The 12,926-nt window shown below is 50.5% G+C and overlaps 1 protein-coding gene across 1 annotated transcript in view; it reads left to right on the top strand.

Moving 5' to 3' along the window:
* The window catches only part of HIPK2 (homeodomain interacting protein kinase 2), a 168,308-nt gene that overhangs the window by 106,341 nt on the left and 49,041 nt on the right, over positions 1–12,926 (top strand). The gene's annotated exons all lie outside the window — the stretch shown is intronic.

Below are 12,926 nucleotides of genomic sequence, written 5' to 3' on the forward strand. Positions count from 1 at the left end.
CATTTATTTTCTTCATAGCATTCTTGGAGGGACAGATCTGCAGGGGGAGATAAGGGGCAAATCCTTACCGTTCGATAGTGCTTTTCTGGTAAAAGTACATTCTGAATTTTAGAATTTGACAAACGTTTGACATTCTTGGAGTGAGATGGAGAAATGCAGACTGGACAGCAGTGGAGGTGGGTGGATTTTAGCGGGTGGGGAGACCACACTCAAAGAGCCGGTTACAGAACAGTTCCACCGAGAGGAAGTCGCATAGCATGTCGCAGGATGCTGTCTGTGGAGTGAATCCAGTGAAGACATAAAAGGCTTGTGCACAGAGTTCGTGGGTAACATAAACTTTGGAAGAATAACTAAGTTCCTGGACGATAGAATCAACATTGAAAAAGATCACAATAGGACAGAAGCATGAGCCAAAATAACTATGTAACATTTAGTAAGAATGATAGAGTCTTAGCATGGATTTTTTTTTTTTTTTTTTTTAAGAATCAGTTAATGCTGAGTGTCCTGCAGGGCCCGAAGCGTTTACTTTGAAAAAATTAGAGTGTTCAAAGCAGGCCCGAAAGAAAAAAAAAAAGAATCAGTTAATGGCCCTAGCCGGTTTGGCTCAGTGGATAGAGCGTCGACCTGCAGACTGAAGGGTCCCAGGTTCGATTCTGGTCAAGGACACATGCCTGGGTTGTGGGATCGATCCCCAGTGGGCTGGGGGGGGGGGGGGGCGTGCAGGAGGCAGCCAATCAATGATTCTCTCTCATCATTGATGTTTCTGTCTCTTCCTCTCCCTTTCTCTCTGAAATAAATGATGGGGGAAGCGTGAATTAGTTGTAGAGCCTATTAAGAGACTTTGGGAAGGGGAGAAGGTTTAAGAGAGTTATGTAAGGATGAGTGGTCAAAAGGATGCCATCTCAGGACAGTGTAAGAAAAACATTGTATTTAGAACAGGAAGGTAATAGTCTCATTTTATCACATTTTAGTCATGTTACATCTGGAACATTTTATGTTGACTTTATGGGGGGCTGCAGTTTTAGTTTTGGTGTGAAGGGTGGTGGTTGAAGAATTGGGGATGTTTGTTTAGCATGGAGACGAAGCACCTCAAGGTTCATGATAACTCTACAAACATGTTGAAGTCGCACACACGGGTAGATCTCTCCAGAGGGCACTCTTAGGGAGCTCTAGGGTAAGCAGATTTTGGCTGGCGAGCAACTCATCAGCGGAGGATTAAGCAGAGGTTCAGTGGACAGCTGTCAGGAGTTCTGACGAAGAGCCTCTTATATTGAGTCCAGAAGTGTACGTCATGGTTTCTAAGTGTGGATTATCCAGTCGTGTGGTGGAGCTGGCTTGTACCAGCTCTCAGGAGCTGATTGTTAAGTAATCAAGAATTTTGCAAGCTAGTAGTTAAACGGTTGGTGGCTTAAAACTGGCCATGGGGGCAGTATTTATACCACAGAAGTCCCCAGCCAGCGTCAGCGCACCAGCACGCACCGCTGTGGTCCAGAATAAAGAGTGTCTGTGGGAAGCCGTGGCCCTCTGGATGTGAAAGCTCAGAGCGGGGAAGGGGACGTCATGTTTGTTTCCCGGCATTGTACGCAGCTCCTCTTGGTGCTCAAAGCGCTTTCTATCTCCTGCCGAGATCTGGGGCCTGGCCGTTTCTCTGTCACCGGATCTGCCAGGGAAACTCGGCTGTCTTCTGTTTCTTGGAATAAGTCTTTCCTTGTTATGTATCTAGACTGGCTAACCCTGTGCAAAAGGTGGCTCTCAGTCCATTCTCAGCACTTGCCGAAAGAACCGGGAATCACAGATGAATTCAACCACTGAAGTAGGATTTGCAAACACCTGGTTGAGAACATATGATCACAGGTGCAAGGTCCAACTCAGGAACATAACGAAGCCCTGCAGGCCACATGGCCACAGCAGCCCAAATTATGGAGCTGTGTGCATTGACCTCAGATCAGTTTTTGTCCCAGTGCCTGATGGGCCTAGAGCAAACAGTGATTTCAATCCTATTTATCACTCATTTTATTTTTAAAGAGAGGGTTTCACTAAAATCTGAATCATAATGTGTAGGGAAAGCCAATGTCCTGTGGTAGACGTGATAGGCAAATTCAGCTGAGGTCATGCAAATTCTATTTGAGTTTGTTCTGGGCTCTAGGTCAAAAGATGTGCTGTTTTTACTTGTCTGATGTATCTACTATGTCCCATTTGAAACCCCAAAGGCTTTTGTATTTTCCCCACTGCTGCCTTGTCCCCACTCCCTCCCCTGGTGGGTTTCCAGGAGACAATAGCACCCATGACTGGTTAGGCTCTGCCCAGATTGGAGCTTCAGTAGCTGTGCGGAGCCCTTCTGGGAAGGGCTGTTTGTATTTAATAAAAAGTTTCCTTGTCAAAATAACCCATCCAGAGGTGGTTTTTGAACTCCAGATCTCAATATTCAAATTACAAATAAGGAAGTTGAAGTATAAGTGTTGGTTTTAATATACAATGATGTATTGTGAAGCTGCAAACTTTTAGAGGAGACTAAACTAAGTAAAGATGAGCTATATCCCTGTATGATGATGGAGTGTGAAGAGGGTTCAGGAAGAATTAAATAAAGGAAGAAAAAGACAAGGCAGAAAGGAAGGGCAGAAAGGATGCAGAATACAGCTCTAGCCAGCCCCCAGTTCACAGGCTAGCAACACCCTTCACAGGAACGCCTATGGTGTAGGCCAAGGGCAGGGAATGAGGAGAAAGCGGGAGTCCTATTGTGAAGCTATAAAATGACATTGGACAGGCTGATCATTTTAACCTGATACTTGCCTCAGGACACTAGGACCTGGGGAAGAAGCTCACTGTAGACTTACAAAAGCTACAGCTGCAGCCTGGGGTCAGAGCTGGGTCTCAGGCCTGGAGAAATTAGACAAAAGGAAGAACTTGCTAAAGATTGCTTCTGACTTGACCAAGTACAGAAAGAACTGACTGCTGTTCAGTTGTGCCCGTTAAATCGTCAGCCGCATGAGCCGCATACCTGAGTGTGCTTACTGAGGAGAGTTTGGTGTGAATGGCCTGATTGTGATGCGCGGCAGGGAAAATGTTTGGGAAAAGGATACCCCCGGAAAGAAGTAGGACAGCGGAGGAAATGTGGACAAGGGCGTAGAAAAGCGACTGAGTTCATTAAGGTAATGCTCTTCAGTAAAGAAAGTCCCTCCCGGCCCCCTTGCCCTCTGTGTCAGCAAAGAAACGGGCGCCCAGTTGTTTTGGTCAGCCACGTACTGATGCGTTAGTGAGAAACATGTCCACCAGTCAGCATCTAGCCTTCTCCAGCCAGGGTGCCCAGCGAGAATCAGCCCTCCTGCCCTAAGACATCCATGTGTATAACCAATCAGTTTCTCTCCTGGACGCCTGGGGTGCTGCTGTGTAGTTAGCTACTGTTCTGTGGTTCAGAGGAAGAGCCCTCCTTGAGGAAGGCTGGCAGTGCCATGACTGAGACCGGCCTTCCTATATAAAGAGAGCAACCTCTTAGGTTCTGCCTGAAGAAGACTGCAGGAGGCAGCTGGAATCACGGACGCTCGGAATCAGGAGTGGGCAAAGCAAGATCGTATTCCACTTTGTAAGCACCTCCCAACCTTGCTCTACGCATCGGAAGGCTGATGGTCTCTCCCTGGCCGGTGGGCTCAGTGGTTAGAGTTTGGCCGCAGCAGAAGGGATGCTGGTTCGATTCCCGGTCAAGGGCACCTAACTGGGTTGCAGGTTCCATCCCCAGCCCCAGTTGGGGCGCGTGCTGGAGGCAACCAATCGATTTGTCTCTCACAAGTTAGTTTCTATAAAGAAAAGTTTGTTTTTGCTTTTCCCTTTCTTGTGGAAATTAACCCTTGAAAGTAACTCAGTGGAACTGGAAACTCTTGGTTCATCATCACGTAATAGCCTGGTCATTTGTAGAGCATACATCGAATGACCAAGTGAGTGAATTAAGCTTATGATTGAGTCTTTCACATAGATTGACACTCAGTTGATCCCAATATATTAGGTGATTGGGTAGGAATTACCAATCTAATGGTTGAGTAACCTTGGGCACATAACACTTAAGTGACTCAACCAGAAACACAAAGAAGGTAAGTGGCAAAGTCAGGTGTAGAACCCAAGTCTCTTGGGTCACTAATCCAGAACTCTCAAAGAGCATCTGGAAGAAGAGTGGCCAGTTGCATGGTGTGAGACAAACTCAGCCAACCAGCAGTGTTTTGCTGAAAATCGATAATATAATAACACTGTTCAGTGATGTGGGCGTCCTCGAAAGGAAGATGCCATAGTGTATCATCAAGAGCTTACAGCTTAACTGGGGAGATCAAACTGCTACAAGTTTAACGGAAGGTGAGTGAAGGAAAAGAGGAGAGTTCTGGAATGCACCAAAGAAGTTCCTGGGGAGAAGAAACTGAATTTCAGGCAGAGACAAGATGATGTAACCAACAAGAGCGAGGATCTCTAGGGAGCAGGGGATTGTGGCCAGGGGTCATTTGATTGAAGGCAGGATGCTCAGTTCTTGTCTGTATGTAGAGATGAGGAAGCTGGAGGTGAGCTCTGAAAGCTCAGCATAGCTAAGGCCTGGGGATTTGGACCAGTAAAGTGAGAACTCAAATAGACAAGGTCTGAAGGAGCATGATCGTGGTCTGTGATGCAAAGGCAAACGTTGTCTGACAGAAGACCCCCTTTGTGGAGTGGCCGTGGACAAGGTGGCAGAGCGCAGTCTGGGGCTGGTCACTGAGCAGAAGCCCGGAGGGGGGCTCGTGGAGGGACTGCTAACGGGGGTGGGTAGAACTCAACTCTGAGGATGTTTGAATTTGAATAGAAAAGGGGAAAAGGCATTTCAGATAGAGAAAGCAACCCACACGAAAGTGTGGAGCAAGAAGTCAAGGTCCTGGCCTGAAAGAAGAGGAAGTTATGAATTGAACTGAGAGAAACACACTGGGATAAAGCGGTGGGAATGGCTGCTCTGGGGCCTGGGAAGCAATTAGAATTTGGATTTCATGTGATAAGCAAATTGCTTCTGGAGAAAGGAATTGCTGTGATGAAAGCAGTTTTAGAAACCAAGTGGGGCCAAAGTCTGTAGATGAGATTGGGAAGGGGGAGAGGTTTGAGGCAGAGGAACCAGGCAGGAGACTGTTGGTAATCTGGGCGAGGCCAGGGGCGTGGTGACACTGAGAATGAAGAGGGAAGGGGACTATGAGGTACATTTCAAAGAGAAAGCGGAACCTGGAGAGTTCAGGGAAGATGTGATGGGCAAAGGTGACTCCAGAGGGTCCCCATTTGGGAGATGAAAAAATAATGGTTCTATTGGGGTAACTGGGGTGATTTGGAAAGGAACCCCATTTTGGAGGGGGGAGGTCCTAGTCAATTTGAGGCATCCAAATAGAGATACTTCATCAGCCTTGAGAACTTGGACCTAGAACCCAAGGGAGTTTGGGCCTGGGGCTGCAGCTGGCCTACTGTTCATACCTGGCAGCGAATGAGTCCCGGAGGTAAAGGAGTGAGAGAAGGGTGGGAGACGTCAGTAGTAGAGAGCCAGCAAAACACAGTCTAGACCCAAGGGGGGTTTGAAAGTGAGTTGGACATCAACAGAGGGTTTGTTATCAAAGGGAGAGGAAGCTAGGGATGGGAACTGAGGAGTGGGCCAGTGGTCTCCGAAGAAGGCAGCAGGTCAGCGGTGGTTTGTAAGAGCAGAGTCTCTGGTTTCTGTGGGACTCAACCAGCATGAAGTTATCGTGCTGGCCCCATACCTGCCTCCCTGCCCCGGCCTTCACGGCGCTCCTGGTTCTCAGGGGCCTGTCAGGAGAGCACTCTCTCATCAAAACCATAATCAATGGGTAGCTATGTTTCTAAAGTACAAATCCAGTTGTACGTTTTAAATCGGAGTTGTGGGTTACTTTGGAAATGAAGGAAGGTTGTGTAGACTACATGGGAGCGATCTGTCTGTCAGTGGAAAGAATGAGAGAGCAGTAATGAGGGAGGGCGAGGGGAAAGAGAGCAGGGAAGGGAGGAAAGAAAAAGGAAGTGAGACGTTCGGTGCAAAAGCAAAGACCTTGCAATGGGGGGTATGGGGAAGCCACTGCAGGAAGACAGACCCCAGGGCAGGCGCCTCCTTCCCCAGCAGAGAGGCCCCATGAGCCCCTACAACCTCCTTTGCACTGTAACTTGCAGCTTAATTTATGATAAATCTTCCCTTCATTCCAAAGGGCAAATTAATATTTGCTTATTTATTTTAAGTTGCTTCATTTGCTCTTGATTTGTTTGCCTTCTCAGTACTTCCCTCCACTCTTTCCCTGCTTTGCATCTGCTGTGACTGTGGTCCCTTAACTGCCTGTGGTTGCTGCTGTTAGCTCGCTACCTTCTGGGCACTTCGAATGCAGTAACTGGACCATCAGTATGTCAGCTCCAGGCTGAGGACCTCATTCCTAAGGGCCTTCTGATCCGAGTGACTGCCTCCAGTGCACGCCTCCGGCCCACGGTCCCGACAGTCCCTCCTGCAAACCAGTCCTCCTGCATTGCCCCCGCTGCCTGTCACTGTGATGGCCCGTGATCAGAAGGAAAGCATTAATAGAATCCTCGAATCATGGTGTTGGCAAGAAACCTAGAAATCACCCCACTCAACCTCCCACTCACAGGGAATCCCGTCAGCAGCTTTTGTTTAACTTATTTTGATAGCTTTTCTCTTGTCTTAAACTGTTCCCAAAATAAATATCGGGTGGGTGATCCAGGGAGTGGTTCGAGGGTTGAGATTAGCAGGAGTATCGAGATGAGCAAGCTTTTTAAAAATATCGGAACTGCGTTGGTCTTAGAAGACGCCGCATCGCCCTGCCGAGTTTTCGCTCTCTCACTGATCGCTGCCCCCGCTCCACGGAGGCCTCACTGGGGGCCTTTGTCCGGGAGGCCCCGGGGGAGCAGAGGACAGGCTCTGCAGCCTCAGCCCAGGCCCGAGCGACTGCAAGGGCCCCCCTCCTTCCTACGTGCACTCGGCGGTCCCAGGGATGTGTTTTCAATGACATTTAACTCACAGCCTCATCCGTGGATCCCGTGCCATTAAACCTGCGTGAACCCACGTGGGCCCATCAGGCCTCGTGCCACGGGGACCCCGTTTTGCATCTGTCACTTATGCACACACATAACACTCGCTGCACACGGCCTGGGGGCGGGAGCGTGGTGTGCCCCCCGCCCCCACCCTTCGGGGAGCACCACTCCGTGCAGGTGGAGGAGCTTTGCTGATGCGACGTGAGGGACGGCGACTTCCAGCCACCAGGCGGGGAGGCCCAGGCCCTGTTCTTGAAGCCGTGGTCGCTTCTTTCCTTTTCCCACGCCTCCCCGCTCAGTGGCCATCTCTGGGTCTGTGTGTCGGACCCTCACAGTGTGGGGGCGGCGTGGGGGCGTGATTTGTCCCATAAGCTCTCTGAGCTCACTGCCCACAACGTTTAGCAGTCCCCAGCACCGTCTCTCCCAGTCACTCACGTCTAGAGACAAACGCCCTGTGTCTGCACTTTCCTACTAAAGGACCCAAAAACCAGTTTACTGTCTCCCCTCGGGGCCGGGCCACAGCAGCACAGACTCAGCTGGTCTCATGGCCCCCTCAGGCCGCCCAGCCCTCTGCCTTCCTGCTCTCCGAGCGGGCCCTGTGCTCTGCCACTCACCGCTCACCACGCACTGTTTCTGGCCTGCGGCCTCCTCCTCCTCTGGACTCCCTTCCGTGCGCCCATCCCTGACGGTCGTAGTAAACCCCACCTTTTTGAGTTCTCCCCTGTTCTTCCCAGCCTGGAATGAGTCCACTGCAGTCCACTAGCGTGTAAACTCCATGAGGGCAAACACCATCTTTTCTAGTCATTGCTCAGTGCTCAATAAACCTTTGCCGACTGGGACAGTGATTGCTCTCTGTAAGCTTAGCTGGCATCTGACATGTTCACCAGACACTAAACTTCTTTTTTTTTTTTTTTTAATATATTTCTATTGATTTCAGAGAGGAAGGGAGAGGGACAGAGAGATAGAAACATCAATGATGAGAGAGAATCATTGATCAGCTGCCTCCTACACGCCCCCTACTAGGGATCGAGCCTGCAACCCGGGCATGTGCCCTTGACTGGGAATCGAACCGTGACCTCCTGGTTCATAGGTCGATGCCCAACCACTGAGCCACACCAGTCAGGCACGCTCAGCTTCTTGAGAACAGGAACTATGACTTTGTATCTCTGTATAACAGCATCTTGAACACACAAAAGCTGAATAAATATTGGAGATTGCGTTGATTACACGATCACTCAGTGAGGTCCCCTGAGCATGGGGTGGGGTGGGGTGAGGTGGGATGGGGTGGGGTGGAGTGGGTGGGGTGGGGTGGGATGGGGTGGGGTGGGGTGGGGTGGGGTAGGGTGGGGTGGGTGGGGTGGGGTGGGGTGGGTGGGGTGGGGTGGGTGGGGTGGGGTGGGTAGGGTGGGTGGGGTGGGGTGGGGTCGGTGGGGTGGGGTGGGGTAGGGTGGGGTGGGTGGGGTGGGGTGGGTGGGGTGGGGTGGGTGGGGTGGGGGGGTGGGGTGGGGTGGGGTGGGGGGGTGGGTGGGATGTGGGGTGGGGTGGGGTGGGAGGGGTGGGTGTGGGGTGGGTGGGGTGGGGATGGGGTGGGGGGGTGGGTGGGGTGGGGGGGTGGGGGGGGGGGGGGTGGGGGTGTGGGGTGGGGTGGGGGGGGGTGGGTGGGGTGGGGTGGGGTGGGTGGGAGGGGTGGGGTGGGGGGGTGGGGTGGGGTGGGTGGGGTGGGGGGGTGGGTGGGGTGGGGGGGTGGGTGGGGTGGGTGGGGTGGGGGGGTGGGTGGGGAGGCAGGACACTGTCCTTCTTCTGCTCTCGTAGCACTAAACCACCTTGGGCAGCACGTTAAGCATACCAAGGCCCCCTCCCTCCCACCCGCCTTGACTATTTAGAAAGAATATTCTTAAAAGCACAATGCTGTAAGCATTACGTTTTTCTTCTAAAAATTTGCGAAGGACTGCAAAGAATTGCCCAAGAATCAGTTATCCAGTGGTTGGCTAGGTAATTCCTGAGTAAGCCACTCTGAAAACTGATTATAATCCTGTTTCAAATGGAGAGTTGGGAGAAGGCCAAAAAAGGGTATATTATTGTATCTTGTAGGAGGGAAGAATCCAGCAGATATTCACTGAGTTATGGCGCCAGAGCCTTCCTTTCTCCTGTTATTATAAATTATTGTTATGGGAGAAAGCCAGATCAGCAGAGTGGGACTCCAGCATTGCACTTCCTCTCAGCTGAGGCCTTATATAATGAAGACCTTCGCACACAAACATTGCGTGAACTTAACATGGCAGCTCTCCAGTTAAAGTTCGTGCTGTCCAATGTAGAGTGGAGTCACTATTCATCTTCCTTACTTTTTTGTTTGTTTGTTTGTTAATCCTCACCCAGGATATTTTTTCATTGATTTTTAGTGTGAGTGGAAAGGAGGGGGAGAGACAGAGAGAGAGAAACATCGATGTGAGAGAGACACATCAATTGGTTGCCTCCCGGGTTGAGCCTGCAACTGAGGTACGAGGTACATGCCCTTGACCAGAATTGAATCCGGGACCCCTCAGTCCCCAGGCCGATGCTCTTTCTACTACACCAAATGGGGTAGGGCTTCCTTATTAGTTCTGGGATAGCTATTGACTAAAACTTTTTTGTTTAATGAAAGGAAACTAGGTTTAGGTTTACACCCCTCAAACGTCTCCAACACACAGCTGGAAACAGTACTGTGTAGCTGCTCACCTGGCTTTCTGCCTCTGACCTCTCTTCTGGGGTCACAGACCCACAGGCTGTGGGGCCAAGGCAGGTGGCACCAGGTGCGCCATTTGCGGGGACAGGGGCTCAGCCTGAGTTAACTGTTACCAGGAATAAATGTGTAATTGCCAGAGCTTTCGATTTTCAAGAGAAGCTGGAAATCCCAACTTTTAGGAAACATTGCCTGATTTCTAATGTCAATAAGTCATTTAAAAAATTCTTAAACTCTCTGCAGGCCAGTTCATGTCTCCGTGTTGGGTGCTTCCTGTGGGATACAGTTTGCAACTTCTGTTCCTTCCCTTCAGGCCTTCCTGCCTTGGGATGTTTGAAAGCCCCCTCAGGCATCATTTTCATTGTGACCCCTACCTTTTCAAGGGGGCCTGTGGTTGATTCCCGTCCAAAGTGTCTGTCCCTCAGGGAAGGGACCAGATGGCGTGGAGGGTACCAGGCAGGGCGCAACTAAGACTTGTCGAAAGAACGAGTCTTCAACGCCTTTTGCACGATCCCTCCTCTCTTAGAGATATGCCCACACGTGGGCATTAGTTCTGTGTCGCTGCATAACAAATGGCCTCAAAACTCCTGGCTTAAAACACAACGAGCCTGTATCACCCGCAGTTTCTGTGGACTGGGAACTTGGGAGCAACTCGACTGGACAGTTCGAGTTCATCCTTCCGCTCACGGTCCCTCCTGAGGCCGCAGCGAGCCTCGGCGGGACCTCATCATCCCAGGACCGGCCTGGGCTGGAGGGTCTCCCCAGGTGGCCCGCTCTCAGGGCCGCAAGATGGCGTTGGGATTAGCAGGAGTCCTCAGTCCCTTGTCACAGGACTGCCTGCGTGTCCTCCCCACAAGGGCGCTGGCTTCTCTGAGCGAGTGATCCACGAGAGAGCGGGACCCAGGCCCAGCGTCCCCTAGTCTCAGGAGTCATTCTGCAATAGCCTCTTGGTTACGCAGGTTTGCCCCGTAGGGTGTGGGAGGGGACCATTTGGGGGCTGCTGTCCCAGCTGTGCTCACAACAGACCCTCAGTCAACCCTGTTTAAACAAATGATCCAACACTGAGAGGAGTTTTCCCAAAAGACCTCAAGGGAATAACATTTATGTCATAGTGATTCGTACCTAACAGGAATGCTGTAGACTGTTGTGTTCTTAAGCTCAATTCAGAAATTAAATATCCTATGGTGATAGGCCATCTCACACTGTCTTCCCTAAACAGGTCTAAATAATTTTTTAATAAATAAATTTAACAGTTTTACCTGTATCATCTCATAGAATGCACCATCTGCTTTCTGAGGAATCTTTCCATCATTGCTTACCTCTGCCTGCTTCCTGGGCACTCCTTGTTCTCACAAGATGACACTTCTCCTCTGAACCTAATGTTTTTAAAAAGATTTCAAAGGAAAATTCCAAGGAATAGCATCGTGGACAAAGAGGAGTGACCCCTTTGATATGTATTTTTTTTAATTGATTTGAGAGAGAGAAGCATTGCTTTGTTGTTCCACTTATTTATGCAGTCATTGGTTGAGTCTTATATGTGCCCTGACCAGGGATCGAACCCACAATCTTAGTGTATCAGGATGGCACTAACCAACTCAGCTACCCGATATATATTAATAGCACTTGTGAAGACAGCCCCCAGAGATTCCCGGGGCCCTCTGGCCAGTTAACCAGGCATTAGGGAGAGGGGTCGCTCCAGTTCCTGCAATGGTATCCATTTCTGGTACCCACTTTCCAGCCTCCCCACCCCAACTCAAACAGCACCAGAGTGGGCACTGCTGGTGCTTATAGACACACACACACACACACACACACACACACACACACACACCCCTCACCCTTGAGTGTTGCCTTTGCTTCCTTCACGACCACTCTTAATCTCGCTTTAACCAGATTTCACCTGAATAAAAATGTTAAGGGGAAGGAAAGGTGCCCCAGTGTGATTTCCCTTAGGGAAATTTCCACTGGTAGCTAGTTCTTATTTGTTCAATAAACAAAACCTTAGACTGGGAATTGAAGGTCAAACAAGCTGAACCCACGTGGAACATTTGCCTGTGCACCTGGGGCAGGGGGCCAGCGTCACCCCGCCCCCGCCCGCCCACGCCGCCTTGGCGGTGGTCACCGAGTCGGGGTGTTGGTAAATGGAAATGAAATGTATAATTCATAAGGCCGAGGTGGCGTGCGGTCTGTGGGAGGGGGGGGGTGGTGATTACAGAATTGAGAAATGAGGCTGCAGTGCGTAAGTAACCTTTCTAGGTTAGAGGCTGCTGTGATCGACGGCCCCGCATTGTTCTCGTTCTGACCTTTGTCTGAACTTCCCCTTAGAAGAACAGAGGAAATGCAGTTCTGCCTTTTCCCATATTGTTTTTGAATAATACCTTTAGATGCCAGCTTTTCGCTTTTCTGTTCTTCCGTTTGGGGTTTTGCTTCTCCCCATCCCCACTCCCCTGAGCTTTGCTGCTTCCCCTAGAAAAATCTGGTTGCTAATTACTTTATCCCAGTGTTAATGGGAAGTACAGAGGCTCCACAAATATTTGTCCATATTGAACACAGGATGCATGGGGACAGAAAATACCCCTGCCCTCCCCTCCCCGACCCAGCAAGGCAGTCCTGAGGATGGTCCTCCAGAGTGATGCAGGCGGCGATGAGAAGTGTGTGGGACGTGGCCGCTCAGTAGGAGGGGTGACAGAACCAGCGATGGGCCTGAGCTCCGGCTTGCCGAACAGTCACTTTAACCAGACGTTAAGGTGCACGCAGGAATGATGCTCTCTCACATTTAAGCTATTGATGCAATCCCGGTTGGGGGGAATAACAAGGCTGGGAAATGTGAGCCAGGTCTTTCATCAGCCTTCTCCTCTATGCAACTCAAAATACTCAGTCTGGTACCCTCCAAATTTCCCTCCATCCCATTGGTTTCCTGATCTGAACCTGAGTCCCCGGTGATGGCCGGAAGGTTCCGTAGTCATCTGAAGCCTCAGCCCCTGGAAGGTCAGGGACCCCGAAGAGGGAGGAGCGGAGACCTCAGGTTGATCTCCACACAAGTAGGCATCGCTACAGAGCCGGCCTCAACGCCGCCTCCAGAGTGAAATCTTTGGGTTACTTAGGGCTGTTTTGTTTCTTGAAACACAGCCCCTTTTTGAAGCTGAATGAAAGGGATCTAGACAGCTGTGTGTCAGAG

This window comes from Eptesicus fuscus, chromosome 14, assembly GCF_027574615.1.
Source record: "Eptesicus fuscus isolate TK198812 chromosome 14, DD_ASM_mEF_20220401, whole genome shotgun sequence".
In the NCBI taxonomy this organism is placed as follows: domain Eukaryota; kingdom Metazoa; phylum Chordata; class Mammalia; order Chiroptera; family Vespertilionidae; genus Eptesicus; species Eptesicus fuscus.